Below are 27131 nucleotides of genomic sequence, written 5' to 3' on the forward strand. Positions count from 1 at the left end.
ACACACACACACACACACACACACACACACACACACACACACACACACACACACACACACACACACACACACACACACAGACATGTCGATTGGATGGACTCAAGCCCCGACAACCTCACCCAACAGTCACTACAATTTGTGGACTCATATGTTTTGGCACAACCAGTCAGCACAGCCACAGGGGGGAATACATATTGGACCTGCTCATCACCAACATGGGGACTCTATTTTCCACACCAGCGATATACCCCTCATTGGTAAGGTAAGAACGTGCATGTATCTCACAGGACATACATATACCCTCCACACACCCATCCTGGGTAATCTTGGTGAACTTCTCATGAGCCAACATCTCACTTCACCGAAGCAAGGTGGTATCCTTCAGGGATCATGAGACAGTGGCATATATGGCTCACACTGCTGCATCCTTTACATACACATTCTATGGACACCTAGTGGACTGCATGGGTTGTGCTATCCCAAATAACAAGACCCACTACAATGGCAGGGGACCTGTCTGGTAGACCCCAGCCATTAATAAGCTGTACAACGTCAGGAGGATGCTACCTCATGATAGAGCACAATCCCAGACTGGGAAGGCATCTGTGATCTGTACTAGCAGACAGCTACAATCACTCATGGACATTTCTAAGGGCCGCTTCTACCAGACAACAGCACCTGACATGTAGGACTATCACACGGCCTTCTTCAGTTATGTCAGGAACCTGGGTGGACAGTCACTGATATGCTGTGAGTTACTGCATACTGACTAAACCTACCCTGAACCCACTGGCATTGCCTACATCATGGCAAACAGGTTCAGTGCAGATGTCTCCCACCCATTCCTCCTAAGGAGCAACTATCCATCCCAACAGAGTATAACCTCCCTGACATCACACAGTAACAGGTGAGTGCTGCCCTCCCCACAGTGTACATCACAGTATCAATGTGACCAGATGGTGTCCCAGCCTGCATCATACACGAGCATCATAACAAACGCAACCCTCACATTACATCACTGTTCAATATCAGAGTTACCACAGGATATGTACCCAAGGAATGGCGTACTGCGACAGTGGTCCCGCTCCACAGAGTTGGTGCCACAAGGGACCACATACAATATTGCCCTATAAGCCTATGTAGCCTGTTCTGCAAAGCTATGGAGCATATTGTCATAGGACTCCTACACATAGACATCGGGAACCTACAGACACTGTGTCCTACTCATTTCAGCATTGTTGTGGGCAGATCTTGCCTCTTGAACCTGTAGGTGTTCTTTAAGCGGCTAACAGGTCCATCGACATAGGGACGGCTATCCACACAGCCTTCCTGAACCTTGCAAAACCATTCAACACAATAACCCACTGGGCCATTATGCATAAGCTCACCAGCGTCAATTTGGACACATATCTCACAAAATGGATTGATACCTAGATCAGGGATAGCACCCACATGGTCAGAATTGCAGGTGCCATGTCTGACTATACACCAGTTACACATGGCATCCCACACAGCTTGGTTCTGGGATCTCTCTAGTTCAGTATACATTTGTCTTACGTACAGGCTATCACAGGGGGAATATGGCTGAACATGTTTGCACTTGACTACAAACTGGGTGCCATGATCAACTCTCCAGCTGCCACATGCATACTCAATCAGGATCTCACAGAGATGGATGACTGGTGCCTGAGCCATGGCCTACAGCTAAATGACATTAGTTGCATAGTCATCCCCTTTGGGAGCAACAACATGCCCACACATTACCACATAGGTAGTACTCCATTACATATGGTAGGAGTTGTTAGGGGTTTGGGGACATCACTTGTTCGTACTGTCTCCTTTAACATTCACGTTGCCAAAGTGGTTGGACACACCTTCTATGTGTGCCACCTTATCCCATATGGTTTCACATCTAGATTGAGTGAGGTCATTGTGCCCCTATACTCATCACATCCATGCTTGGTTACAATGCCACGTTTGGGGTGTACCTTACCTGACACCTGCAGCAACTGTACTGGCCACGGACAGTCCTCACCAAGCAGATCCAGGGACTCACACAGATGCCCTGCATAGTTCAGATGCAGTAACTCCAGCTCTACTCAGTCGCTTACCATCTACTCAGATATGATGTGTGCCTGTTGTTTACAGCTATACCCAAACCAAAATTACTGGACATGCTCCACCTCAGGATATCCAACTCCCTTGGAGCTACACACTCCAGGGATGTATACCTCAGCACAGATGTTAATAGGACATTGTGGATGGACAGATTCTTATCCCAGAGGCTCCACTCACTACAGAATGTAATCCCAGTTTCACATAGGCAGAGCCACCCTCTGGCCACCTACTGGAGACATTTTGATGACTGTATGGGTGATTGCATATTTACCCCTGGGATATCTTCTGTGTCCCTGCTAGAAAGAGGCACACTAGCATAAACGTACATGGGCTATCTTGTGTGACCTACCATTCACACATACAGTGTAGTAATCTGACAGGGCTACGAATGCTTACACATTCTGGCTAGGCTTGTACATGCCCTAGGGCAGATAGCCTAGTATCGACCTCTGAACCTATGCTAATGTTCAAGATGCACAATGCTTATTGCTGATACTGTTTGCAGGTCTTTATCATCTTTGCTTTACCAGTTTCCATGAAGAACTTCAGTATCTGCAGAATGTATTTGATTATGACAGGGTTCCACTATATTATAGATGTGTCTGTTGTCATATAACTGTGTGCACAGGGTGGATTGCTGTATCGTGACAGGTTCCTGGGTTAACACATGCAACTGCCAGATATACGTGGCCCACTGCTGTACTCAGACATGGCCTAAGTGTGTGAGCATGCCCAGTTCTGACATTCCATGTTTTTTTGCCTGACATTTGTCTCATTTATTCAAGTGTGTGAGCATGCCCAGTGTGACCCTTCAGTATGTTGCTATCTGAGGTCCACTACATTTGCTGATGTGTGCAAACATGACCACTATTAACATTTATACGTGTGTGTTGGAAGTCAGGTTCTGTTCTCACTGCAGGACTCACCTTTGTGTCATAACTCAACAAGGATTACGCTGTGCCTGCAGGGTTTCCATGGAATACTTTGCATAGACTTATCAACATTCCATCATACAGATAGACCACTGCAATACTGTCATGGTTTAGTGGTTCAGTACTTTGGCTATAATGCACAGTATCCTGGGTTCAATGCCCATCACTGCTTTATATTTTCATACTAAGCAGACCAGACTGCTTAAGGACCTGTTAAGCAAATATGAGCATGTTGGCTTTTGTTCAGCTATGCCCTACTTAGATCAGGCTTGTCCGACATTCCTCAATATTCACCAACATTGCTGGACGTTGCCCAATATTACTGAACATTGACCACAGTTATGCTACTTGGTGTGTGCGATTTTGTTTGCATATACTACATGGTGGTAATTGCTGTTTAGCACTGCTTTATATTGCTTAACACATGGCATTCATGCCTTAGGTGGTGCTGCAGGGCTGCCTATGTCAGATGCATATACTACACTCCCTGCACATGTTTGGAAGCAGGTAGTGTCAACTTAGGCATCCCTTTTACTTTATGTGCAAGTCAGAGAGGGTATCATTTCCAGAGTTCCTACTGAGCCAGTGTATGTGCTATGCGTTGCCTCTTTGCCAAGGCCAAAGCATACTGGGCACGTTTCCTTCTGCCTACTGGGGCAGGCTCAGGTTGTTCCTCCTCCGAGTCACGGTCTGCCTGTGATGGCCTTGGCAATGGTGGGGGGCTGTTTGGGCCAGGCCTATGCTGGTCCTGCTGCAGCTGTTTTCGCAGGATCATATTATGTAGCATTGCACATACCATGACAATTTGGGTACATGTAGTTGGTGAGTACTGCAAGGCTCCACCAGATGTGTCCAGGCACCGGAACCATGACTTGAGCAGCCCAAACACACGCTCTATTACATTACGTGTTTGTGCTTGTGCCTCATTATGGCATTCCTGTTCAGGTGTGTGTACATTTCTGATGGGTGTTATCAGCCACGGCTCCAGTGCATAGCCAGCATCCCCCACTAGGTGACCATGTGGGATGTCTCCATTGGCAAATGTCTTGTACAGCTGCGTCAGATGCCAGATATGGGAATCATGGTAGCTTCCAGAGCAGCCTGCACACACATTCAGTATTATGCCCTGGGCATCACACATGACCTGGCAGTTGATGGAGGGGAAGCCCTTGTGGTTGAAGTAGACCCTACCCCACTCGCCGGCTGGTGCTTTGATGCGTATGTGCGTGCAGTCTATTGCACTCACTACCTCAGGGTATTCCACTAATTGCTGGAAAAGATGCATATTGCTGGCCAATACCTCACGGGAATTGAGGAAATATGCATGATCACCGACATGTGCTGACATGGCATCCAGGAACTGGTGCAGTACCCTGGATGCTGATGCCTGTGATATCCCCATCATATCACCAGTTGGTCTCTGGAAGGTACCTGTTGCTAATATTCTTAGGCCAACACATACCTTGATTTTCACTGGGATGGGTTCCCCTCTGTTGGTTCTGTGTGTGAGGCGTGGCCTGCATAGCTCAACAATTTGCTGCAGGAGGTCTCTGTCCACTCTATAGTGCTCCACTATCTCCAGCTCATGTAGCCCTGGTATGTTACCCTGGGCCTGTACACTCTTCTCCGTCTCTTCACTGTGGGTTGTCCAGCAGCATTTCCATTGTCACCACCCTCAGCATGTTGCATATGTCGCCTTATAACAGCAATGGCAGCCCCTAACATTTCTTTGCCTCAGTAAAGCTTTTTCGGTTTTCACTTCTATTAGCTTACTGCAGTGTCTGTTGTGAGAAACATAATGGACTGCTGTTGGCAGAGTTTTAAGTGCTAGGCTGGGCTGGGCTAGTGTACTGCCTGTGTAATTGCCTGATTCTGATTGTTTTCACCTGCTAGCTCTGCTTCCCTGGTAGCTTCCTACTATTTGTTGTGCTTCCTTTTTCCTTTCTGTTTCCTCAGGGGGGAGCGCCGCGCACACAAGCGCAAACACGCGCACAGCAGCTAACATGCACGCACACATGCTTACTCGGACTAAAACTTGCTTATTCGGGTTAAAATGCATGCACACCAGCGCAAACGTGCTTACAACTCTTTAAGCAGCCTTATACATGCTTACTCCAGCTTAAACGCGCACACTCACGCTTACACGCGCGCACTCTGTCTTACCCGGGTTTACAGGCATGCACACGAGTGCATGCACGCTCAGCAAGAAACTTTGGTGTTATCCACGGTATACACTTTCCATTTCTTGGCTTTCCCTTACTGTACCTGTTGACACACCTCTTTCCATGATGTCTAAATGACAGCGGACACATGCCACTCTGCTCCAGTGAGCTTCACTTCTTTCATACATACCCCCCTCGTGATGTCACCTATCTTCTACTCTGTTACTCCCCATATCCTTCTTCTACACTCCACTGACTGTGCTCATTTGCTATGTAAACTAGCGATTCACTATCCTAACACTCATTTACATAGGATTGCTTACTAATGCTTGGTTACATGTCTTAGACTGAGTTTCCCCCCTTAGCAACCTCTACTCAGTGGCCATCTTGTCTTCAGCCTGCCATTCCCTTGCATTGTACATTACCACTTTCAATAAAATCCACATTTGTGGGTTTTAATTTGTAGTATTCTGTGTTTTAGAGCGCAGCCCATTTGCGCTGCGCTGCGCTATGCTTAAACATCGGAAATCGGCGAAAAAAAAACAACTTATTTTTATTTTAATTTTGCATCAGGGAACATTTCCAATGGCCATATATTTGGCCATTGGCATGCTTCCTGCACTGGATGCAACCTTTATTTGGAGATGTCACAGCTCCGTTTTGCTATTTGCAGAATGGTACTCAGTTGTCAACTGAGTACATTTCTGCAAATAACACTGCTCTTACTCGGACAGGTTCGGGTTTTCTGAATCGCAAATCTACCTCATTTGCATGCCTTTCGCCTGCAATTGAGGTGATTTGCATGTCCCAGCCCTGTCCGTGTAAGAGCCATTTTAGGAGCTCTCTTACACACCCCTACAGGCTGTTTCTGGATCGCTCGTCGGACATGATGGCTGCATGGAGTCTTACTCTACTCTTAGACTCCATGCAAGCCATCGTGAATCCTGCCCATTGTGTTTTGGAATCTGACAGGTGTGCATAGTGTCTGTAATTATCTTATGTTGAACAAATAAGTACTCAGACTGATTCCAGCATGTCTTCAGAAATCGCATCCGCATCTGGTGCGCTGAAGTCTTCCTTCCCTTGGCATGTTGCGCTGTCTCCAACTATCCTTTGGAATCCAGCCCAACTGTTAAACTCACACTGAGTGATTGACTTCCAGGTGTGTCCAAAGCAAATGGTGAAAAGTGTTAATCTTTTACAATTTCTGGAACAGCCACGGGCTGGTATTTGATGATGGAACAAACTGAAGGCTCATATATGAAACAATAAATATTGTGATTTCTGGTGTAAAATTTCCTATATATTACCCCACAGCAATGAAGTATTGCAAGGTTACATTGATATCTCCTAAATCATAATAAACAAAGTAGCCTGTATATTGACTCCAGACCATAGTCTTTAGTAGAAAAAAATAATAAAATGAAAACTGAATATGTGTTTAATTTGTCCTTCAATATTTAACACTTCATGTTAAAATACTTTTTAAGTGATTATTAATTCGTGGAGCTGCAAAACCAAAGTCAGTCCTAAAGTGATAACTAAATACTATAGAAAAATGCTACCCTTATAAAAAATGCTAGAAATAAAATGATGATATTAGCTGTTATTTTGGGATTCAAACCCTAAACCTTCAGCATACTATGCTGATGTCATTGCCACTGGAGCAACAAAGGTCCCCGGGGCTGCTGAGTCATATATGGTAATGTTATGGCAACTTGCTGCATACAGCTATCATGCTTACACCATCATAAAGCAGCTGTTTTCATTCACTTTCTGTCGTTCTTTGATTTCATACTGTATTTGTTATGTATTCTTAATAGGATGTTGCCCAGATGCTCCTTGAGACTAAAACATACTTCAAGTAAATCCTGTTAAGTAAACATATGACATTATAACCTAGTACTACGGCCTGGATGTTTAAGACAAGGGACTACCAGACAAGGCTTTGTAGAAGTCCTGAGTTTAATTCCCAAAGCCTTTTTGACCTCTGTGTGATTGCATGCAAATTACTTAATCAACTGTTGCTTTAGAGGCATAATTGGAAAGGGACTGTGCATGTAGGGGACTTAAGTTGGTAGCAGTTTTTTTTAACTAATATTATTTACTATTTTAAAAGGACAGATGTTAAGCACAGATGCCTAATTATGCAATGAAGGCAGCATAATGTCACTATATGGAAATACTACTTTGATACACTCTCTGGCAAAATTTGCAACATATGCCATGAAATAGGAGTGAAATAATAAAATGTAAGCAATGCAGAAATGATATTCTAAACCATTCTTATAAGCGTGTCTTAGAATTTTGTTTCATCCCTTTTCACTCATCTTTCTGAGAACAATATAGGCGTGCTGTCTTTTCAGCAAGATATTATGGGACCTGATTCTTTTAATAGCACTGTTTTGGTTTGACACCAGTGAAATAATGTAGCAACATTTCATTTTCAGATCTCCATTTGTTATGTATCAGAAATGTATTTGCAATGTACAGAAGAAAAAAAATGTGATTGCTGTTTTTTATTTTATAAGAGATGGAAAAAACACAAAGGAAAGTAAAGATCCAGAACACTATTATACAACGGCAGTGCTATGGAATTAATTTAACTTAAGGGAAAACACACCCACACACCAATACGTTCTAAGTAAAATAACACCAGATAAAGACAGAGAGGAATGTGATGCACTTATGAATCATAAAGTGGTTTCTTATTTAAATATATGGTCCAGATATCATTGCAGCATGCAGAAAGGAAGGAGATGGGTGGCCTAGTGGTAGGCCACTGGTCTTTCTTCTCAGAGGCTTGAGTTGCAAAGTCATTCCACAGCAAATGTAGAACGTATGCTGTGGTTTCAATTGCACACTGCTAGAAAGAAATCAGAGTCAAAGCCACTTACGTTTGAGTATACACACGTACCCAACACCCACAGAGACAGAGCACACAAGTATGAAAACACACAGTCTCAGAAGAAGAGAGCCACTGTCAAGTATAATGAAGCAAAATGAATGAGTGTGGTCACCAAAGTGAGTCTATGGTAAATCAACTTTTTTTTAGGTTGAAAAAGAAGTAACATAAGAAAATCCTTTATGTGGAGTCTGTTGTACAGTGTTTTGGATATGGGCCAAAACATATGAGGATTAGCAGCCATAAATAACACAGCAGCAGAACATAACTGTTAGATACCAACAGTTCATATAATGTACAAATAAGCATAACATTTGATGTTTTTAAAACTCTTATGGCAGTATTTCATAATGTACTGTCATAGGATTTATACATGAGCTTATGAACAAACCTAACAATCTCTATGCCACTATCTATTTACAAAAATTATAATCATTATGCCATTATTTGTTTATGTTTTTGGTATGCTGTTGTGGAGTTCAGTAACTGGGAAGAAGCTGACATTGCAAAATTTGGAAGAAAATTATTAATTACACCAAGAGAGATGGATTGATGTGGGAGGTGTATGGGGTAGGCCACAGGCAGAAATACATATACGCAGAAATCAGAATACTACCTGAAGTCTGAGTAGGGTCATGCATCCTCAGCATAGATGGAATAGAGGCTTACTAAATAATCATCAAAGTCAGTGCAAACCAAAAGAGCACTGGAACACTGGATTTGGTACTGCTAACCAGAATCATACTTAAACCCATATAATTTGTCTCTAGAGGTCAAAATTCTATCAAAGAGATTCAGAAAACAAGGTTGGGTGGTATAGATTTCTGTATGGACTACATGGTTCAAAGATCCAATAGATTCTGGGGAGTATGACTGTAGACAATAATGGATGAAAAATAAAGGACTGCACTAACTGCTTCCAAGCAGAAAAGATGGTTTTGTATTTGGGGTGAGAAAAGGAAAACCTTTTGTAGCCACTGTGTGTATGTGTGTGTGTGTGTGTGTGTGTGTGTGTGTGTGTGTGTGTGTGTGTGTGTGTGTGTGTGTGTGTGTGTGTGTGTGTGTGTGTACCTTCCTGCATGTGTATGTGTGGTGGGGGGCATGTCTGCTAAATGGTATTCAACACAAAATCTATGACCATTGCACTCAGAGTATATTACTGGAATGCACTCAGCAGTTTATTTAGTGAGACTGGCTCAATAGTTGAATTCACCCTACATTTCCAAGCTTTCCCTAATTCTGAAACTTTACTACAATTTCAAAAAGAACTTTCCTAAAGGATCATTTGTAAAACAAGAAATAAGTAAGTAGCACAGCATCTGCCTGCTATTCCACAGCTGTCTTCATAGCCTCCCACTGGATTACTTTCATTTGAACCAGTTCATAATCTTTCCACCATCTTATGGCACATGTGACAAGTACACCACTGCAATGACATCTAGCACACACATGCACACACACCACACCCACACCCCACACACACACACACACAGACACACTTATCCTAACTCTAGAAGTCACAAATATACCCCAAACAGTCATACACTATCCCCTTACTTAACCCTAGCACTTACTCATTCGAACTTGCACACATGCATACTCCCATCCACTTATCTCCACACCTACACTTACCTTAAACTCCAATGCATTTGATATTATGCGCATTTCATAGTCAAGGCACATGCACACACACACAAACACACACACACACACACACACACACACACACACACACACACACACACACACACACACACACACACACACACACACGCATGCACGCACACACACACACACACATGCACGTAAATGTTCATCATCCTGAACTTTTGCTATTTTAAGTGACACCCTTACACCACACACATGCGCGCGCACAGACACACACACACACACACACACACACACACACACATCTGTAAATATATATATATATATATATATATATATATATATATATATATACAATTGAAAAATATCTAAATCTAGATATATTCTGTATCTCTATATCTATATCTGTGCATATATAAATATCTATGTATAAATGGGAACCTAAGCATCTATCGAAAGCAAAAATTGTCATTTCTACAATCATTGCTCCTCAAAGGATTGGAAAACTCATCCCCTGCTAATTATAAACACCAACTCAGAGTCAGAGATCATACTATAGTAGGAAAAGGGCATAATCTGATCCCCACTATAACCATGATCACAGCTAGCATTTTTCAAGTAGCGCTTTTCTGATCAGCTGTGCTGCCTCCCCTACACACACACACATATATATATATATATATATATATATATATATATATATATATATATAGATATATATAAAAAAAAAAAAAATATATATATATATATATATATATATATATATATATATATATATATATATATATATATATATATATATATATATATATATATATATATAGTTAATACCTGTTTGGACATTGCATGTTCTCCCTTTTTCTCTGAAAAATATGCTGAGTGTTTCCATCTCAAACTCATAAAAGAATGGAGCTGTGGGCAGCAGCTCAGACTCTACATGGTGCTCTATAGGGCAAAGAGTTGTATAGACCAACCACTTTGGGCATCTACTGTGGTGTGCATTATCCTCAAGATAGGAGAACATGGATCACAGACAGGGCTAGCCACTTCATGGTGTAAATATGATGATTTGTTCATGTTGACAAGGCATGGGGTTGGGGACCTGTCCTATGGGTCCTGGTGGGAGGGGTGTAAAACTGGATGTAGAACCAATCCTGCTACACTTAGTATAGGTTCACTGAGAGGACAGAGATGACATGGAAGGAGGCTGGACATAAGAGAAATGATGAAAGGGCGGTGCAGCAAAGCACTTAACTTGGGGGAATTGTGGCATCAGAGGCTTTAGAAAGCAGTGAGGGAATTTTTATTTCATTTTTTATTTTTATTTTATTTTTGTTAACCGGATGGGTCCGACTGGACACAGGTCAATTTTCAGCGGAGGCCCAGGGAGAAAAGCTCCATGTTACAATATTAGATTAGTGCAATACAAAGGAATTTACAACATATAAAGTAGTACAAAGGAACATTAGTAGTAGAGTGTACTATTAGTACAGGAATGGAGAGATTAACCCCATTTTTTTTTCATATTGACAAAAACATTAATAAATTTACATTCACAATACATTTCTGCTTTAGTATAACTGGGCAGTATGTAAATGCTCATAGTGGCATAACTACAATATAGGTATAGGTAGGATGAGAGTAAGAGGAACTATTTTAGATATTATATGAATCTTAGATACAGGTTAGAGCAGTTTTCAGGTAAGGAATATAGTACCAGACAGAACCAGTGTTGGTATGATTTCAGCTGTTAGATTGATGTTATGTTTGGATGAGTATGCAAGGATATCAGTAGAGGTAAGTAAGGGAAGTGTTATAGTGTAGTAGTATCCTTGTAACTTGAGTATAGTTATTGCAACCCTGGGGTGTAACAAGAGCAGAGCCAATTGTTAGAATAGTAGGATTTCAGGAGGTGTTTGAACTGGGTGCTAGAAGTAGTCCTAGTTATGTTGTTTGGGAGTGAGTTCCAGGTTTGTGCTGTTGTGCAGGCAAAGAGAGATGTACCTGCTTCATTTTTATGTCTTATTACTTGAATGAGATTTTGATTGCTAAATCTCAGGGTTCTAGTGGTGGTGTAGGGTTGAATTAGCTGTTGGAGGGCAGGTGTTTTATCAGGGTTGTAGTAGAGTTTATGTGCAATTGTGGCTTGGTTAAGTCTTAGTAGGTGAGGAAGTTCCAGCCACTTGAGTTGCATTAGGGAAAGGCAGTGATGGGTTCTATTTGATGAGTCTGTTGCAAATTTGGCAATCTTGTTGTAGCAAGATTCCATTTTGTGAAGTTCAGTCTGGTGAAGGTTAGTTAAGATGGGGGAAGCATAAAGAAGGATGGAGAGGAGGTGGCTTCTTGCAATAGTGGCTTTGGTCTGATTAATCATGAACCTTTTATTTCTATATAGGAGACCTAGTTTTTGGTTTACCTTTTTGATGGTTTGTGCTATATGGATATCAAATTTTAGACAATTATCAATCTCTACTCCTGGGCGGCCACGGTGGTGCAGTGGTTAGCATTGCCGCCTCACAGCAAGAGGTTCTCCGGTTCGATCCTCGGCTCGGGTGCCTTCTGTGCGGAGTCTGCATGTCCTCCCTGTGGTCGCGTGGGTTTCCTCCGGGTGCTCCGGTTTCCTCCCACATCCCAAAGACATGCTGCAGGTGGATTGGACACTCTAAATTGGCCCTAGGTGTGCGTGTGAGTGTGCCTTCTGTGGAAGGTTGGGCTGGCTGGCAACTCGACACACCGTAAAACTCCACTGCCATTCAATGTGCGGACAAGGTGATCCGCTGTGGCAACCCCTAACCGGGAAAAAGCCGAAAGAAGAAGAAGAAGATCAATCTCTACTCCTAGTAGTTTGGTGTGGTTGGTTGGTGTGATTTGAGTATTATTTTTGGAGTTTATTGTGAGGCTATGGTTTGAATTGGATGACCTGCCAGGGATGAATAGGATTAGTTTGGTTTTCTTTGGATTGAGAAGAAGTTGTATTTTAGTAAACCAAGTTTCTGCTAGAGTAAAGTTGAATTGGGTGAGTGTGTGTAGTTTCTTTATGCTGGGGGCAGCACGTATTATGGTGGTGTCATCAGCATATTGAACTACTGTGGCAGTGGGCAGTGAAGAGGAGATGTCATTAGTGAAGAGGGAGAACAGCAGTGGGCCAAGGATTGATCCCTGAGGGGCTCCTATGGAAACTGGTAAGAGAGTGGACAGCTTTTCTTGCCAGAGAACTGCTTGTTGGTGTTCTGATAGCTATTGAACCAGAGTATGGTGGTGGAGCAAATATTGAGACTAGATAGAGTATTGAGGAGCAGATTGTGATTAACCATGTCGAAGGCTTTGGATAAGTCGATGAAGATGGAAGATACGAAAAGACCTTGGTTTCTAAAGTGGTTGACGGTATTGGTATAGGATAGAAGTGCAGTGGTTGTGCTGTGGGAGGGTCTGAAGCCATGCTGGGAGTTGGATAGTAGATTATTTTGTTGTAGATATTGCATTAGTTGCAAGTGGACAATTCTTTCTAGAATTTTTTGATAAGGGTGATAGTATGGCTATAGAACGATAGTTGGTTAGCTGTAAGGAGTTGCCACCTTTGTGCAGAGGGACAATATGGGAAGTTTTCCAGAGGGTAGGGACTGTATGTTCTGAAATAGATCTATTTATGAGAATTGACACTGGGTAGGATATGGCTTCTGCTGCTATCTGAAGGAAATCAGCAGGGAGTTTATCCGCAGCTAGTGTAGTTGGTTTTAGCTTTCTAAGGAGATTTGCAATCAATTTAGTGGGCGCTGGCTATAGAGAAAAGGTAGAGATATTTGTATGATTGTTAGTTGAGGTGGAAGATTGTATAGGAGTATCATTATTTTTTGGGCTTTTGGCTAGATTTTCAACTGTTTCTGTGAAGAATTTATTAAATTGTGTGGGAATATCATCCTGGTTGTTTGGCAGTACAGGGGTGGGAGTGGATGCTTTCCCAGGGTGAAGTAGTTTATTAATGGAAGTCCAGAATTTTTGGGGGTTGTTGCTATATTTATCCTGTAGGTTTTTGTAGTAGTTGGACTTGTCCAGTTTAGTTAGTCTCTTAGCTTTATTATGTAGTTCAATGTACTTTGATCTTAGAGCAGTGTTTTTATCTTTGTGGGATGCTATCCAGAGTTTGTCCCTTTCTTTCATTGTCAGTTTTGTCTCTTTACTGAGCCATGGGGCATAGTGGGTTTTTGTTCTAATGGATCTAGAGGGAGCATGATGGTCTAGGATATGTAGGAAAGTGGAATTAAAGTACTCTACAGCTTTGTTGAAAGGTAGTTGTTTAAGAGGGAGCCAGTTACCGCAATGTAGTGCTTTGTTAAAGTCACTGGCTCTGAAGTGTCTTTTATTACGTATTGTTTTGAGTAGAGGTAGGTTGGGTAGGTGTTGGGTCTTGCCCCTAATAAGATAGGTGGGTTGATGGTCACTTAGACTATGAGGGAAACACATTCATTCATCAGAATTCAATTAGGGAATTCATCAGAATTAGTGGTAGACACAATAGTGAAGCAGTTTGATGATAATGGGTAACCTGAATGCATATAACGGGATAGACAGGATATTAGGATCGCCTGGGTCCACAGTTCCACATGGTTGTGTCAGAATAAAGAAGGATAGGTAGTCAACTGTTCAAAAAGAGAGACACTCTCTATGAAACACACCACAATCATCTGCAAGCAGTGGTCAGAGAAAGTTCTAAGGCCAAGAAAAACAAGGCTGAAGACCTGGAAGTTGAGGGCTCTAGCACCCTAAGAAGAGAATGAAATAGGTGAAGTTTAAGAAGAATGGCAGCACCTCAAAACAGCATGCAAGGACTATAGAACAGATATGTGTTCAAAATCTGGTGATGGAATGCAGAAGTCGAGGAAGTAGTCAAAAGAGAAAAGGACTTCAAGATAAAGTGGGAGACAGAAAAGACAGACCAGACTAGGAAGGAATACTGGTTAGCTAACACAGAGGCTAAGAAAGGAGTTTCAAAAGCAAAGAATAGGGCATCACAGGCACACTAACAGCTTCTGGAAAGTGACACCAGTCCACAGCAGCTTCTGAATAAAGAAAACACCACAATAGCTGTACTGCCCCAGATGAGAGAAGAGGCGGGGCCCACCCTAGAAGAAGTAAGAAGAGCACTGAGGACAACAAAGTTTGGGAAAGCAGCAGGCTGAAATGAGGTCACAGCAGATATGATAATGGGGTACTCATAGTGTGAAAAGAAAGGCATATGCCAGATGACTGGATAATAAGCATATTCATGCCAAGTATATGGCAGTGCAAAGGTATCATAGGATCATAGGAGATTACTAGGCAATTGACCCATAGGTCATTTTAAGCCTAGCCATTTCAGTCCAATGTAATACCATAGAGGTACTAGTTAATATCCAAGACTGCATTTAGTGATAACTACCCATTTTCAGAAGGGTTGTTGGCACTATCCCTGGTAAGAATTTATGGTGCCCCATCCACTCATCCAGATTCCTATTGAACAGTGTCATAGTGCTTCTCTGTTTCACATGAATTGGTAGCCTGTTCAAAAGACATAACAATCACTGCAAGATAAATCTTTCCCTCCAGCATATCCTATTTAAGTAACATACCATATTTAAGTCCGCAGAACAGGTAGCCCTAGACCCAGTTGATTTATGGATATGCAGTATGTTTATTAGGTTTGGGTCTTGGGTTGCTCTGAAGGCCAGGCATAAGTCTCCCATAAGAAGTCTATATGATATAGAGTATAGTGACAAGAATTTTAATCATTCCATGTAAGGCACATGCTGGACAGTCTTAATCTTCTTTGTTAAAAACCTCTGAAGTGTCTCTAATTTCTGTCGGTGTTTAGTATGGTACATACTGAATGATGCATTATACTCAATTATGGGTCAGATAAGTGCCGAGTATAGGGGTTATAATTTCTTTTGTTCTCAAGGTAATGCCTTCACTAATCAAGTAAGCTATGTGGAAAGCTTTTCTTACAACAGAAGACACGTGGTAGTTAAAGTTAAGGTCACGGTCAACCTGTGATTCCAGGCCCCTTACCACTTCATGGGTACTTAGGGTATTGTTATTGATTTGATAGTATGAAGGGACATTGTTTGTGCTGAAGGGAATTATGATGCATTTCTCTGGATTCAGTTTGAGACCATGGCTAATACACCAGGCTGTTGTTGATCTGTGGGAGATCATCCTGGAGTATACTGACATCATTTGGGGATTCAATGATTGCACCTAGCTTGAAGTCATCTGCAAACATGGTCAGCCACGACCCTTTAGTTTTGACCTGAACTTCTGACAAGTATATACCATATGTAGGTGGCCCAGCACTGACCCCTGTGGCACCCTGCTGGTAACAACTCTGCTGGTTTATGTGAAGTCACCCACTTTAATAGTGTGTGTCTGGTTTGTGAGTCAGTCAAAAACCCATCTTACAATGAAGGGGTTTACATTCAGTTTGCTAAGTTTATCGGTGATGCCTAAATGTGGGATTGTGTCAAAAGCCTTTGCCAAGGGGAGGAATGCTTTGTGCGCAGATATGCCCTCATCAATGACCTTGGTCACACTTTCAAAGAAATCCACCAGATTTAACAAGCAGAATCTGTCCTCCATTAAGCTGATTTGGGTAGGATCCAGGGTTTGGAGGTCACCTATGTCTTTATTTATGTGGTCCATAATGATATGTTGCATGACCTTACAGATGAGGTTGGTAAGGCTTATGGGTCTGTAATTCCCCCCGGTCTGTTGTTATGCCACCTTTGTGGAGGGGAATAACTGTAGCTGTTCTCCATTCCAGAAGAACCAAGCCTGTGGTTAGGCTATGATTGATAAAAGTATTTAGTGGTGATGCTATTTCATGTTTTAGCCTGTTTAGAAGACAGCCTGGGATATCATCTGGTCCCATAGGGGCTGTGTTCTTTACCTTGGACAAGGCTTTGAGGACCTGCTCTTCAGATATGTAAGATGAGGGTGGGAGTTTGGGGAAGGATTTGTTGTAAGTTAGGAAGGGATAAGGGAGTGAAATTTTCACAAAACCTGTCTGCTACTAGGTTCACTATCTCTGTGGTGTCAATGTGTTTGATACCATTGGCCACCAGTTCTGCACATGCTTGGGTCGTACCCTTTAGGTCACATACATAGCTGTAAAAGGCCTTATGGTTATCCTTGGCAGTACTTGCTAGGTTTCTATCAAAGGAGATCTTGGAGGATTTGACAAGTTGTCTTATTTGCCTGTAAGGCTGAGGAGCATGCTTTTCCATTGTTGTGTCCTTGTCTTTGTTTTCTTGGACAAAAACCTTTTGCATTTATTGTAGAATTTGTTGATGCTGAAAGTCCACCATGGCAGCTTGATATTACACAGGGCTCTGGCTTTGATTCTATCTGGTACAGTCAAGTTTATACACTTATTTAAGTGATTGTGCAGGGGTTTAGTGTAAGCTTCGGTGTATTACCACTTTCATTCTGGGGTGGGGCTTGGAATGATTTATACCTTCACCTAGGAGGGTATAGTTTGCCTTGGTGAAGTTTTTCAGTCTGATTTCACCCTTTGTGAATTCTACTGTTAGTGTCAGTTTAAAGGTGACTGATTTGTGGTCAGTTTTAACTAATGAAGGTCCAGCAGTTGCAGCAGTGCACCAGTTTGACATGTCGGTGAGGACAAGATCTAGAATGTTTTTTTCTCTTGTCAGGCTATGGACACTTTGCTCCAGGGAATTTGAATTCACAAAGTCAAAGAACTTTTGTACTAGCAAGTTTGGGCTAGAAAACATTTCCCATTTGATGGTGGGATAATTGAAATCCCCCATAACCAGTGTGTTCTGTAAAATTTGGATTGTCTTCAGTTTGGTTAAGAAGGCTTCATGGGTGTTGTGACCCATGGAGGGGGATCTATAACTGACTAGGACTTGAATGGGGGTCTTACTCACTGTAATCTGGACCTGGAGTAACTCAATGGAGTTGTTCATTCTAAATAGATGGGAAGTGAATCTGTCTCTAATATAGATTAAAACACCACCTCCTTTGGTTTTCAGATGCTCATTTTCTGGTCTAAAGGTGTGGAAGGCATTGTAGCCTTACAGGGCTGGGATGTTCTCTGATGCCTTAAACCAGGTTTCTGTGACTGCACAGACATCTACATCTTCTAGTGATAGAAGTTCTTTCAGGGAGTGCAGTTTTTGGTTTAAACTCCTAGCATTTAGAAACATGAACCTTATTTTGTTCTGACTGTTTAATTTCACATCAGTAATGCTGATTTTGAGACCTTGCCTAAAAAGGCATTATGGGGGTGTGGGGAGGGCAAGAGCTTTGCCAGCAGCCAAAAGCCTAGGTGTTGCAGGTGCAAACTGTCTCTGGCAAAGCAGCGAGGTTTGTCGACCTTAGCTTCCCAGGCAAACAGGAGCTAGATCCCCTTTTAATGACACCAAAAACTAAGCCAATTATCGAATCAATCATTTTTTGTTTATACTGTGGCATCAGTCTGTGTGATGGTAGTATGCTGCTCAAGGCTAGGGCCATACCTGCCTGGGACACATGCCATACTCATAGAGGTTGACCATGTCTCTCTTCATATAGTCCAGTGAGGTATGTTTCAGGTCATTCACACCAACATGAACTATGACAGAGTCATAACGGTACTTGTTGCTGAGAGATCTGAGTGCATGCTCAATTTGGAGAATCCTGGCACCAGACAGGCAGCTAACTGTGACTTTCTCCTTGTCTATCCTGGTGAGTGGGACATCCATGTGTCTCAATAGTGAGTGTCCGGTGACAATAAAACTTGTTTTTTCAGTGTTATGCCTTACGGACTTGGTAGATGAGAAACTGTTGTTGCTATGTGTCATGGGTGCTGTGGCGACTGTGACTGTGTTTAGTTTCATAGTTTCATAGCATAGTACTAGGCTATCTGCCCTAGGGCATTTATAAGCCTAGCCAAAGTGTATGTGGCTTTTGCCACCCCATGTAATGATACAAAATTGTACAATTTTAAATAAAATTTAGTTTACTGTGCCTCTATCTAGCAATGACACAGAGATGACGCCCAGAGTAAACCTACGATCACCCATCCATTCGTCCAGATTTCTCTTGAAGAGAGTCAGTGAGGGGCTCTGCCTAACATGGACAGGTATCCTGTTCCAGAGTACGGGAAGCCTCTAGGTTATGAATCTGTCCCTCCAGCATGTCCTATTCATATTTGTGCTGAGGTTTAGATCTTTAGCTCTCGTGGCTCTGATGGATTTGGATTTTTTGAGGTGGAGCATGTCCATTAATTCTGAATTGGACATGGCCTTGTACATAAGGCACAGATCACCTCTGAGCAGGCAGTATGCTACTGAATAGAGCTGGAGCTTTTTCAGTCTGGCAGCATATGACATATGCTGGAGACCCTTGATACTCTTGGTAAGGTACTTTTGGGGTCTCTCCAGCTGCTGCAGGTGCCGGGTGAGGTACATACCAAATGGGGCATTGTACTCAATCATAGGCCTGATAAGGGAGGAATATAAGGGTACAACGACATCTTTTGATCTGGATGTGAATCCCTTCATGATAAGGTGGGCAAGGTAGAAGGTCTTTCTAACCACTTTGGCGCCGTAGGTGTCAAATGAGAGGTCACTGTCAACTTGGGTCCCCAGGTCTCTGATTACTTTTTCCGTACTTAATGGATTACCACCTATGTGGTAATTTGTGGGTACTTTGTTTTTTCCAAAGGGGATGACTATACATTTTTTGGCATTTAGTTTAAGGCCATGACTCTGGCACCAGTCGTCTGTTTCTGTGAAGCCCTTCTGGAGGATGCATGTGTCAGCTGGTGTGTCGACTATGGCGCCTAGTTTGCAGTCGTCTGCAAACTTTGTCAGCCACAACCCCCCTATGTTTGCCTGCACATCTGAGAAATAAATGCCGAACAAGAGGGGTCCCAAGACAGAGCCTTGTGGGACTCCACTGGTGACTGGCTTAGAGTCTGACATAGCTCCAGCTATTCTGACTTTGTGGGTTCTGTCCTTTAGCCAGTTTGCAACCCATCTTGTGACAAATGGGTTTACATTTAAGCTGTTGAGCTTGTCTATGATGCCTGAGTGGGGTATTGTGTCGAAGGCTTTTGCCAGATCCAGGTAGGCTGTATGAACTGCTTTGCCTTCATTGATGGCTCTAGTGACTGTTTCAAAAAAGTCCACCAGGTTTAAAAGACAGGATCTGCCTTTTACAAAGCCGAACTGAGTAGGGTCAATTGTCTGTAGGTCCCCAATGTCTTTGTTTATGAGTTCCATAATGATCCTTTCCATAGCTTTGCAGACCAGGCTGGTCAAGCTTATGGGGTGGTAGTTTCCATGGTCTGTAGAGGTGCCACCTTTGTGGAGTGGGACCACTGTAGCTGTACGCCAGTGTTCAGGGACGTATCCTGTAGCAAGGCTAAGATTAAACAGCGTTCTTATGTGCGGGTTTAGCTCCTCTAGGAGTTCACGTAGCACGCAACCTGGGACACTGTCAGGTCCCATGGATGCTGTATTTTTACCTTTGCTGAGGGCAGCTCTCACCTGGACATCTGAGATTTCAGGGAGGTTGCATTCAGCTGAGATATTTATTTCATCTTTTGGGGGGAGGGAGGGGCGAAATTTGCACTGGACCTGTCTGCCAGTATGTTGGCAAGGGTTCAGTGTATTTTGCTGTTATGAACTAACTCTGCATATCTGAGGGTTTCCAGGTTTCTAACATAACTGAAGAAGGCCTTGTGATTATCTTTAGTGTCCTTAGCGATTTTTCTCTCAAAGTTGGCCTTTGATGATTTTATTAGTGAACGTAGTTTTTTGCTAGTGCTGATCAGGGATGCCTTCCCTTTATGGGATTTTGCTCTGTCTTGCAGTAGCTTCCTTCTCTTGTTATAAAGTTTGTTTATGGCTGGGGTCCACCAGATAGGATGTCTGCCTTTGGTGGAAAGGGTCTTGGTTTTATTTGGGATTGCATGATCCATGCATTCTTGGAGATGCCCGTAGAAAGCATTTGTGAAGGATTCAGCAGTGTGGGATGTGGTTTCCACTGGCCCAGCGGGCTTGAAGGATACCATTTCAGTCCTAAGGAGTGTAAAGTCAGCTTTTGAGAAGTTTCTCACTGTGGTCTTTTGTGCTGGGGTGGAGGTGGGATATGCATATCTAGGGTTATTAGTTTATGGTCTGATCTCACTAGTGAGGGGTATACTTCCGGTGTTGAACATTTTGTCCCCATGTTTGTGATGATCAGGTCAAATATATTATTTCCCCTTGTGGGGGAGGTGACTAGTTGTTCCATCGCATTTGAGTTGATGAATTCCAGGAACCTTTGGGTTAGGGTGTTGGGGCTTGAGTAATGCACCCAGTCTATGTTTGGGTAGTTGAAGTCTCCCAATATGATGGTATTTGGTGAGACATTCATATCTTCCAGTGTCTTCAGGAAGGCTGAATGGAGTTCCTGAGATTGCGAGGGTGGTCCATAGCATGCTACAAGTTGTATAGCAGTTTTGCCTACAGTTAGTTGCACATGGATGGTCTCCGATGCTTCGTGCATTGCCACTAACCTGGAGGTGTGGGTGTCTTTAATGAATATGGACACTCCCCCTATTTTTGTGGTTCGGCCCAGGTTTTGGGGCTGAAATGCATGATACGAGGTATAACCTGGTAGGGCTGGGGTGCTCTCAGGAGCCTTGAACCAGGTTTCAATTACTGCACAAACATCGATGCTCTCCATACTGAGGAGTGCTTCGAGAGCCTGCATCTTGAGATTTAGACTTCTGGCGTTGAGCAGCATTACCCTTAGTTTTTTTCCTTGTGTTAGTTGGAGCAGACTTGCATTTTGGAGGTCTCTGGTGTTTTAGTAAGTTTTTCAAGAGAATCTCCACGTATGTGGATTTATGTGTTTGATACATACTATGTGTATGAGTAGTGGTACTATGTGAATATATAGTGATGAGCAAGTTAACAACCTTCTCCGTGTTACTATTTTAAGTGCGAGAAAGAGAGAGAGCATGGATTCTAGATTCTTGGTATAAATACATCTCTCGCATTTTGTACTAGACTGTATTATTAGTTGAGAGTTGTCTGTGTACATGAGGCAATTGCTACACTGCCTCAAGATGCCCACGTCAACAAGGATAGCAGGAGAAACAAGGGTAGTCCAACTGTCCATAATGCTAGGCTGAAGACTGTTGTCACTAGGGGTGGCTTTTCAGAAATGATCACAGTGGAGCTTGGCAAATAGATATTTCTGCCTGGGTTTTAAGGGAAAATGTGTTGAATTTAACTGTCTAGCTTTGGTACACAATTGTGCAGTAGTGAGCGGTGCCGCATGATGCTCAAACAAGCAGAAGCCTGCTCAGATGCACGGCCTAAATACCAAAAACTAAAACTTGAAAAATTTCAAAAAAAATTCAAAAGGACCAATGAGGATGCTTATTCCAAGCCCTAGACCAGCCCCCCTTTACCAGTCAGTTGACAAACACAATTTTCTCACAAAAGTACAGACAGGCCCCTTCCAATCCAAGATAGCTTGGAAAATGTGTTCATAACAAACAAGCCACTACAATCAGTTCCAGAAGCAGCAGGCCTGGATCTGAACTATGCTAGAGCTGCTAGCTACCCTAGTTTCAGTGGAAAACACTAGAGAACATTAAACACAGCAGAACAATAGCAGTGAGACACTGAAAAAAACATTTAAAACAGCAGGAAATCAGCTAGTAGACTCTAAAGAATGATTTAAACAGTTAACAGATCAGTTAATTAAGTACTGCTTAGTGGGAAAACCAGAGCAGGCAGAACAGATAGTTTTAAAACAGTGAAAAATACCAGTAAATACTTAACAAATAGTGGAAACAACAAAAAAGCTTGCTAAACAGTGAAAACAGCAATAAAATTCAGTTTTACAGGCACAGTGTAGCAGGCAATTGCAGTATAACAGTTTAGTTTAATGCACATTAAATAACTCCATTGACATTGCATGAAAGTTCTGGAGAAGGTGATTGATAAATGGATTGATAAACGGATACAAAGAGTATTAGAAAGTAATATGGCAGATGAGCAGTTTGGATTCAGACCAGGATGCAGCACAACTGTCCCAATGTTTGCAGTGAGAAAGATAGTGGAAAAGAAGCTAGAGATGAGGAAAGAGTCCAACTGGGCATTCTTATCCTTAGATAAAGCATATGACAAGGTCCAAATAAAGGTGATTTGGGCAGTCCTGTGGTGGTTCAAAGTGTGTGGGGATGTAATCACTTCTGCCTGTATAAAAAATGTTCGACATTATGGACATTTGATTATATGCATGACTTTCATATGCAGGGTTCCCTGATGTGTAATCAAACTTAGTTAATGTCAAATGTAGCATATCAGTATTAAGATATTAAAAGCAGCACAAAATCAAATAAAGTAAATACTGAACCTACAAAAGATTGAAAAAGGGAAACTATTTCTTCAGTCTTCATACTAAACATCTCTCATAACAATATACATTCATCTGAATAGTGACAGTGTTAATGAAAGTGTTTTTTAAGGTAAGGTACATGGGTGCCGTAATCATAGAGCCAGGGGGAGGGCGAGTCCCCCCACTTTTACAGCTGTAAGACCTGTCGGGAAAAATTAATGAAGTTGAGTTTTCACTCTAACATGGATGCGTGTAGAAGTTAAACTAACTTAACTAGCTGTTCTTGTTCTCTTATTGCTCTGTGTTACAGGAGTTTTGTGTGTGTGTGAGTGTGTGTGTGTGTGTGTGTGTGTGTGTGTGTGTGTGTGTGTGTGTGTGTGTGTGTGTGTGTGCGTGTGTGTGTGTGTGTGTGTGTGTGTGTGTGTGTGTGTGTGTGTGTGTGTGTGTGTGTGTGTGTATAAAATGCCCAAGTTAGGTATACGTGATGGTTAGTGTTCCTCAGGCTCAAACAACAGCCTGAATTCTCTACCCACACCACCACTTGTGATTCAGGGAAGTGAGTCCATAGCTCACAACTGTCCTGATTTTTACAGAATATTTGGCTCATACTTCTCATCTGTTCCTCTTAAAATTTGTGGTTTTCTGACAAATCAGTGAGAACTAAATTCACCAAAGAATGATAGCCATTTAAGTTTAAGTCTTCCTTTCTTTCAGGAAACACATGGTAACACATAGCACTTTATTTTAGCAACTTTCTAAGATTATACAAGCAATATTTAAAATGTTTCCCTGGTTTTGGGCCTTTGCCACCCCTCAAATAAAGTTTGGCTTTTGCCATATTTCTTGTGCTGTGAAGTTGAGAGATTTAGTTGAGTGTCAAGTGGATTTTACAAGGAGCTGAGAGCTTCAGGGGAGGAGAAGTCCAGTGCTACTTATGCTCAGTCATTTGCATTGTTAGTAGCACAACCAGGTAGTATACTTGCATTTGATGCAGACGGCTGTGGGTTCTACTCTCACAGTATGCAGATGGATCGCTGATGCTGTACTTTAAAGGGAGTGGATACTGCAGTCCTATGAATGTCATCCTTTAGAGGAGTTACCTAGGAACTATGTTTCTGTTATCAGTTTGCCATCTATTCCCCATTATAAAATTACTAGCTTATGATTTTTTTAATGTAGCAGAGGCAATTTATTCTTCAAGGGCAATAGGCACTTTATTTGTACATGAAACAATGAAATATAAAATTGTTTGCTAGCAGCAACTTCTTCATTAGTTACAGATCCATTTAATTTGGAATTACTTAGATGACTTACTTGTGCAGTGATTTTGCATATTTACTGATATTTGTGGATTGTAATGGCAGAAGTTTGAGTGGACTTTTATAGTTGAAATTTTTTGAAATGGGTAGTTTTGTCATTATTGGTTCATACATTTTGTTTCATTGCTTACTAGAAGACTATTCCAAACTACAAATTTAAAACACATTCTTACAGGTGGTACTGTATTATACAAGGAATATAATTTAATACAATCAGGAAGGTGAATCAAAGAATGAAAAAAAAACAAGTAATATCTGTGGTATCCCCAAAGTCTCAAAACAACCCACTAAACAAGTGTTGTGGGTCAAAAAACAAAGCAGTGTAAAAAACTTCTCTGTGTGGAAGATTTTCAGTCCATATATCTCTAATTAGTTAATCACTGGGCCGGATTTGTGATGGCTTGCATGGAGTCTAAGAGTAGAGTAAGACTCCATGCAGCCATCATGTCCGACGAGCGATCCAGGAACAGCCTGTAGGGGTGTGTAAGAGAGCTCCTAAAATGGCTCTTACATGGACAGGGCAGGGATATGCAAATTACCTCAATTGCAGGTGAAAGGCATGCAAATGAGGTAGATTTGCAATTCAGGAAACCCGTACCTGTCTGAGTAAGAGCAGTGTTATTTGCAGAAATGTACTCAGTTGACAACTGAGTACCGTTCTGCAAATAGCAAAACGGAGCCATGACAGCTCCAAATAAAGGTTGCATCCAGTGCAGGAAGCATGCCAATGGCCAAATATACAGCCATTGGAAATGTTTCCTGATGCAATATAAAAATAAAAATATTTATTTTTTTCGCTGATTTCCGACATTTAAGCGTAGCGCAGCACCGCGCAAACTGGCTGAACTCTAAAACCCAGAATACTAAAAATTAAAACCCAGAAATGTGGAATTTAAAGAAATTGTTAATGTACAATGCAAGGGAATGGCAGGCTGAAGACAACATTGCCACCGAGTAGCGGTTGCTAAGGGGGGAAGTTCAGTCTAAGACATGTAACCAAGCATTCCCTTCCTCTCTAAGAACTATATCAAGCACTGAAAATTTCAAAACTCTGCTTTTCAAACATCTGTCCACTAAGTGGAAATGCACCTGCTTTCACCCTACCTAAAACTATGCAAAAACTCATAAATATCCTACCTAGAGTGCAAAAAGGTGAGGCTGCCCTTTAGTCCACCTCAACTAAAAACTATCCAAGTACATATTCATACCACATGGAGTGCTCCATTGCACTCAAAATGTCCCAAAGACTTATCTTCATTCTGCTTCATGTAAATATTGTAAATAGATTTCTTAACTCTCTTCTCTATGTGCTTATATAATTGCATTTTCTCAAACTACTCTATAAGAATTTCTTTACAAATGTATAACCTTCTAAGAATGTGCTCATGTGCTCAAATAATGCTTTGTCTTAAATTACCCCATAAGAACAGCTTATGATTGTATAACCTTTTAGAATAACCTTAGTGAAGTAGTATTTGACTTTGTTGCAATAATGAATGTTTCTATTGTACAAACTGATTACCTCAGTGTATCATTCATATTTTATATTTCTGTATTTTATATTTGTACATCTGGAACTTTTCTCCCCGGGCCTCCACTGAAAATGGGTCTCAGGGCCCAGTGGACTTCCCCAGTAATCAAACTGGAAATAAATAAATAAATAATTAGTAGGCAATCCTATGTAAATGAGTGTTAGGATAGTGAATCACAAGTTTACATAGCAAATGAGGACAGTCAGTGGAGTGTAGGAGTAGGATATGGGGAGTAACAGAGCAGAAGATAGGTGACATCACGAGGTGGGTATATATGAAAGAAGTGAAGCTCATTGGAGCAGAGTGGCATGTGTCAGCTGTCATTTATACATCATGGAAAGAGGTGTGTCAACAGGTAGGCTAGGGAAAGCCAAGAAATGGAAAGTGTATGCCGTAGACAACACCAAAGTTTCTTGTTGAGCGGGTATGCGCGTGTGTGCATGCTTGTAAACCCGAGTAAGACAGTGTGCACACGTGTAAGTGTGAGTGCGCACGTTTAAGCTGGAGTAAGCATGTACAAGGCTGTTTAAAGAGTTGTAAGCAAATTTGCACTGATGTGCGCGCGCGTTTTAACATGATTAAGCAAGTTTTAGTCCGTGTAAGCATGTGTGCTCGCATGCTAGCAGCTGTGCACATGTTTGTTCTTGTGTGCGGTGCTCCCCCCCCTGAGGAAACAGAAAGGAAAAAGGAAGCACAACAAATAGTAGGAAGCTACCAGGGAGTACTAGCAGAGCTAGCAGGTGAAAACAATCAGAATCAGGCAATTACACATGCAGTACACTAGCCCAGCCCAGCCTAGCACTTAAAACTCTGCAAACAACATACCATTATGTTTCTCACAAGACACACTGCAGTAAGCTAATGGAAGTGAAAACTGAAAAAGCTTTACTGAGACAAAGAAATGTTAGGGGCTGTCATTGCTGTTATAAGGCGACATATGCAACATGCTGAGGGTGGTGACAATGGAAATGCTGCAAGACAACCCACAGTGAGGAGACGGAGAAGAGTGTATAGGCCCAGGGTAACCTACCAGGGGCTACACGAGCTGGAGATAGTGGAGTGCTATAGAGTGGAAAGAGACCTCCTGCAGCAAATTGTTGAGCTGTACAGGCCACGCCTCACACACAGAACCAACAGAGAGGAACCCATCCCAGTGGAAACCAAGGTATGTG

Source organism: Protopterus annectens, chromosome 3.part1, assembly GCF_019279795.1.
Source record: "Protopterus annectens isolate FY-2018-M chromosome 3.part1, PAN1.0, whole genome shotgun sequence".
NCBI classification, from domain to species: Eukaryota; Metazoa; Chordata; order Ceratodontiformes; family Protopteridae; genus Protopterus; species Protopterus annectens.